The following is a 6,000-nucleotide window of genomic DNA, read 5'->3' as shown; positions in this document are numbered from 1 at the left end:
CAGTTTAATCTTGTCAAAACTTCAAGGTTGGCGTAGAGATAGAGATACTGACTATCAATAAACTACTGTAAGATACTGTGCTGGCTTCATCTCTGGCACTGGGAAAGGAGCGTAGGCTATTAACTGTGCAAGCTATCAACTGCAAGGTGTCAGTTGTTACAGACCACAAACACTGCGAAAGGGCCCTTGAGTAAGGCACTAAACCCCAAATTACTGCAGGGGTAATGTACTGCTTAAGAGACTTTTCGGCGTCTTTGTGCCTCTTTAAGCTGCCTTATGCTGATTGAAAACTTACTATAAAAACTGAGATTATCAGAACACTGTTACACTACACCAGGCAACACTCTTGCTTGGTTGGTATTCAGCTTAAAAATGACTCACTTGTGTGAAGCCGGCTTTTTTTTGTTTTGTTTTGTTTTAGCAGTTGTCACTGCTAAAATTTCTGGGGCATCATTCGAGCCGTGAAATTATATAATACACCAAATGGAACGTCACAATAAACATATTGAACGCTATAGTAAGGTGCACCAGCAGTCACAAGTACACCCTCAGCAACAACCGACTGAAAACACTTAACAGGAAAGTTGCTTAATGACACTACAAACCGTATCCTCTGAATGACCATTGAGCTGAAACAACACCTCCCATGGTCTCTGGCACATCTAATCATTATGAATTTTCCCAAATTTGTCTTTACTCTGCCTTTGGTGTATAAAAGGAAAATAAATGTCATCTAGAGCTGCAACTAAACAGCAGTGGTATCGATATTGAATATAGTTATACTTCATACACTTACCTTGACATCTTTAACGAGGCAGTGTTATGTACAATAGTAGCAATTTATGGTACAAAACAGTATCTCTTCTAAGTGGTGCAAAATGTCTGTCTATGTGATTATCCCTTTTCTATAAGCCGTATTTCTTCTTGCTGTTTACCATAAGATATTAAATTTATTTCTGCTGCCTTGTAATAAATGAATTGCCTTCATATGCATTTCCATAGATAAACAGATGCATTGCCTTTTTTTCTCGGTACACCCCGTGTCAGACCTCACAAGCTGGTTTCTAATTGCAGGTGTCTTCTGTAGGCAAGTGAATTTCTTATTGAATAAAAGGCGGATTTATCTCAAAGTGGATCTTTCCCTTCTTGATCCTCCACAGCCGTGGAACTGCTGTATGCAATAAAAGGTATGCTGGCCAATTAGTCTTCTATGTAAGGCTCTTGAAAGGAGCCTAGCTAGCTAATGAACTAAAGCTACCAGAAATGCTAAAAAAAAGAAAGAAAAAAAATCTTGTGTTAGTTGATAGCAGAGAGAGAAAGAGCGAGCCCTCCCTCCCACAAAGTGGCTGTGTGATATACGTTTAAGTGATGTGAAGAAAACACCCAAGTTGCTTTAGATTGACTGCTGTAAAGGCGAGAGATGTTTTTTGTGTCTGGATGTATTACCACACAGAACAAATGGATGAAAAAAAAAAGAAAACAGGAGGAGGATTTATGTTTTTTGTGAAAAATGATTACATAAAAAAGGTGAAGATGATATAGGTTTACATATTTGCAGCAATAGCTGTTAAATTTTTCATGAAATAATAAAGTATGCTATAGTGTTGCCTCCACTCCCGACAAATGACAAATTGTCAAATTAAATTCCATTTACGAGTGACAAATTGCCTTCCTTTCTACCTCTATGTGTGTGTGTTTGTGTGTCCCATTCATGCAAGAGCCTTTACTTCCCAATCTTTGAATGCATGCATTTTCCCCCTCACTGCCTTAAGAGATTCTGTCAGGTGTGCAGTCAGGATTTGAGCAATGTTCTATGATCAAGAAACATCATAATTAACATCTTAAATCCCATTTCAAGTGTGTGCGTGCATGCGCCGGTGTGTGTGTGTGCATCTGAGATTTCCTGCTCTACTTTGTGGGAAATTGCTGTGTTTCGCTGTCTGTTAACCAACCTGCAGAGTGAGCAAATTAAGCAGTGATGTTTTTCCTCCGCAAAAACTGGGTTAAACATGGGGGTCGCTGCATTGTGCGATAAGCGCACATCTTGCAACCGTTTGCTCTTTTCTTTATGCTCTCGCGCAAAATTAGACAAGACAGGAGTTATAAGAGAGAATTTACTGAGTCTCCTGAATGGTTGAGAAATAAGACCTAATGACTTTTTGCAGCTTAACATACGCATTCAAGGCACAATCCTCATTGCCATCATACGCACACACACACACGCACGCATACAGACAGAGAAGAAAGTAATACCTTTAGGGGTTTGCTATTAAGATGGTTAATCCACGAGCCTCCAGAGGAGCAGGATAAAATATTCCTCAAGGAAGCTTTTCACAACAAGCTCCTAGGATCAAGTGCATGAATAAATTACAGGCCTAATTAAAGGAAATGTCAAATGGCTGCTGTATGGAACATTATTAACGATGTTCTGGACATGTTAAAGAAACCTGGGCCTGGAATGAGGATGATCAATGTAAGTTTAATGGGGTTCCTATTAGACTGAGGGTCTACGAGACTTAAATAATATAGTTAGACTTCACTGAAGTTCAGCGAAGATATTGACCCATGTGTTTGTGTTTTGGAGGAAGATTGGTAACGTCCAAAAGGGTAACCTGATTACAGTAGTATAAGGAAGAGGGCGTTCAGTGTTTTTGTCTGAGAGAAAGACACAGACAGATAGAAAAGAAGAGACTGACAGAGGCAGGGAAGTTGTTTATCTGTAAGAGCGGGAGAATGTGACTAGAAAGAGAAGCCGAGAGAGCTGGAACTGGAAGAGAAAGCAGTTTTCCTGCAGTCTTTGTCATGGGAAATGCATCCTTTCACAATGAACCAAAGCTGTCAGCGGATGCTTATCAAGAACACTCAAACATCAGCCTTCTGCAACTCAGTACCTACAACAGGCCTTTTCAGTCGGTGAAACAAACTTGAATTATAGTCTAATAAGTTTTCTTTCTGCAGCTCGAAATTTCTTTCAGACGACTTTAGAATCAGTGCAGTTTAAAATTTCATTTTATCCATAGATTTGGATAAAGCAAAGAGAAAAAATAATGAGTGGAAAAAGTAAAACCTACTAAGGAGCAGTGAGCAATAAATCCTGTTTTAGAGGTTGGCCAGTTTTAAAACTAGTAGCAAAGGCTGCTGGGAGTTAACCAGTGCCTGAGTGCAATTATATGTTAAAACCTACAGACTGTTTAAATCAGCAGAGCTGCAATTGAATTTTGTATTCTCTACCACGAACTATGAATTATCTCTGTTTTTCTGTGTTCTGTTATATTAAATTTATATATGCAGGTCAGAGTTTAACTCTCTGTGGGTCGGCACTTGTGAGAGTTGGGCAGTGAGAGCACAGGTTTTTCCTGGTGCTAGAATTCAGTGAGAAAGACAATAAACCGCTAAGTCACAATGACAGTATTAAGTAAATTAAGTAAAATAAACATGAGTAAATCTTTTTTGTCCCATGTGACCATGATGTCTTTTATTCGTGGGTGAAAGGATCGGTTGAGTTTTTCCTCCTGTGTGTCTGAGGAATAGACTATATTTAAAGGATAGACATAGCCTTGGGCGCTGTTGAAAGATAAATAAATAAGTCAATGCAGTCCATGAACAAGTGCCAGCAGGGGATGACTCCTATGATTGCAAAATCAAGTGTGATCGTATAGAGGTCTATGAGGCCATTTATTCTACTTTTTAGTTGATTTTAATGCCTCATTTAACATCTTACTAAGAAGCTTATAGTCTGAGTTGATACGTTCAAGTACTCTTCAATACAGCATGATGTTCATCCTGGAAATTATGTTCATATTTACAGTATGAACAGGGTTGGTTTTCTTTGGTAGGGTGACCATATTTTGATTTCCAGAAAAGAGGACACTTGCCCCAGTCATGAAGAACTTTAATAATACTGTTTGCTTAAAGAAAATTTTAACATATTTAAACGCTGCCTTCTCTGTGCGGTTAATGAATGGTGAAATATAAAATGTCATAAAGGCTTTTACAAGTTAATAAGTGCAAAAAATAACTTATAACCCTCTGGAATTAAATAATGATACAGAAATAATGCCTCATCAGTATTTAAAAAATTACCAGTACTGGGATGGTACGAGGGAAATTTCTTTTGTAGTTCATCTGAAAAGATGTACTTGCGCTTTGGCATCTTTTAAACATCATCAGGCGCGTTGCTTCATGCTGTCTGTCCCATCTGTGAGCACAGAACAACCACTCACAAAACAGCAACTACGGGATAACGCCTTCAACGCTTATTCCCTTCCGATGCTGACGGTGGATCAAGGAGACCAGCGCACAGGCTGCAGGCCTGGATGTACTGTCTAAATCGGCTGTCTCTCACCCTTTACCCACCCCTGTTGCTTGTCATGTGTTTCTTTGGTGTATTAAGAGTTTTTTCATGTGCTATGTGCAGAGGTGTTTTTTTTCTCCTTATCTTTCCTCATGTGGTGCATTTTCCATTGTTATACCTCTCTGACCTGTCTTCCCCATGTGATGTTTTGTGTAATGTATGTATGGTCGGAGGGTAAGATGGCGCCGCCATTGCGTGCAATAGGTCGGCAGCCTTATGAAATTTCCCTTTGTGGGACTAATAAAGGTATATCAAATCAAATCAAATAACGTCACACATATAGGTCCTCTTTAGGCCTATAGGAAAACCCAGACATTTCCATCAATCTTGAAAATCCCCCTGGACACACGGACAGAATGTTTTTAGACATACTTTGAAACACATTTAGTTGTCGACCTTCTCCTCCGGAGAAAAGAGGACGGTTAGTCACCCTATCTTTGCGTCATACTCAGCATGTCTCTTCCTCCAAACACAGTGGTTCAAGTTGATGCCAAAGAGCATTTTTTTGTTTCATCTGACACTGAGCACTGTCTCTGAGGCCTTCTCTGAATCATTTAGATGTTCACTGGGAAACCTAAAAGAGATCTGTACGTGTGCCATCTTGAGCAGGGGGACTTTGTGGATGTTGTACGATTACTGCCCACTACAGCATAGTGTGCTACCAGTGCTGTTGTTAGTGACTTTGGTAGTTTTGAACAAATCCACAACCTTTCTCATGATCATCATTACCCCATTGGGCAAGATGCTGTATAGAGCTCCAGACCGAAGGTCAAGGTCAATTTATGTTTCTTCCACCAACAGTTAGCAGCTTCTCACCAAGCTTCTTGCTGCTAATCTTTTAGCCCATTCCACCATTGTGCAAGTCTACAGTCTTGTCCCTGATGTCCTTTGACAGCTCTTAGGTGGTGAATATTAAAATGGAAATTGATTACATGGAGAGGTGTGTAGTTTAGTCAATATCTATAATTGATTGATTGATTGGAATCTCTGTGCCACATAGGCACACAGCCAATCTGCCAGAGCCAGAATTCTGGCTGGGTTGCAGTGAACCAAAAGCTTATTTCATTCAATGAGATGCAAATCAATTTATAACTTTTGTCGTGTGTTTTTTCTCTATTTTTGGTTGATATTATGTCTCTCTCCATTAAAATAAACTACCATAAATAGAGAGTTCATTTCTTGAGCAAACTTTAAAAAGTCAGCAGGGGATCAAATAATTACTTTGGCCAACTTTGCAGCTTTTAGTTTATGGAGTCTGTCTTCCATCCAGATCTTCAGAGTGTAGTGGAAGTTGCATGTCTGAGGGTGTGGAAGATTCGCTGTCTCTATATTTTATCTATGCTGTCCATACTGTATCTCCACAAAAGCTCAGGTGAACTATCATATTGTTTTTAATAGCTTTTAACCACGGGTCCATTACATTTCCATGACAACCAGGTGCTTTTTCTGTACCGTGATTGGTACTGTGGGAAAAAGAGAGGTTCAGTTGTACCCACACCACTCCAATCTCATCCCATCAGAAACTAGTTTGAGGGATGTCACTCGGCCTCCATGCATGCCCCAACTGCACACAAAGGAGAAGCCACATCGACATATTTTGGAGTAATTTGAACACCCCACTCTGCCATGTTTTCAGCCACTTACAG

Source organism: Haplochromis burtoni, unplaced genomic scaffold (assembly GCF_018398535.1).
Source record: "Haplochromis burtoni strain Fernald_Lab_line unplaced genomic scaffold, NCSU_Asbu1 Contig_9, whole genome shotgun sequence".
Classification (NCBI taxonomy): domain Eukaryota; kingdom Metazoa; phylum Chordata; class Actinopteri; order Cichliformes; family Cichlidae; genus Haplochromis; species Haplochromis burtoni.
Note: the sequence above shows the minus strand (reverse complement) of the source record.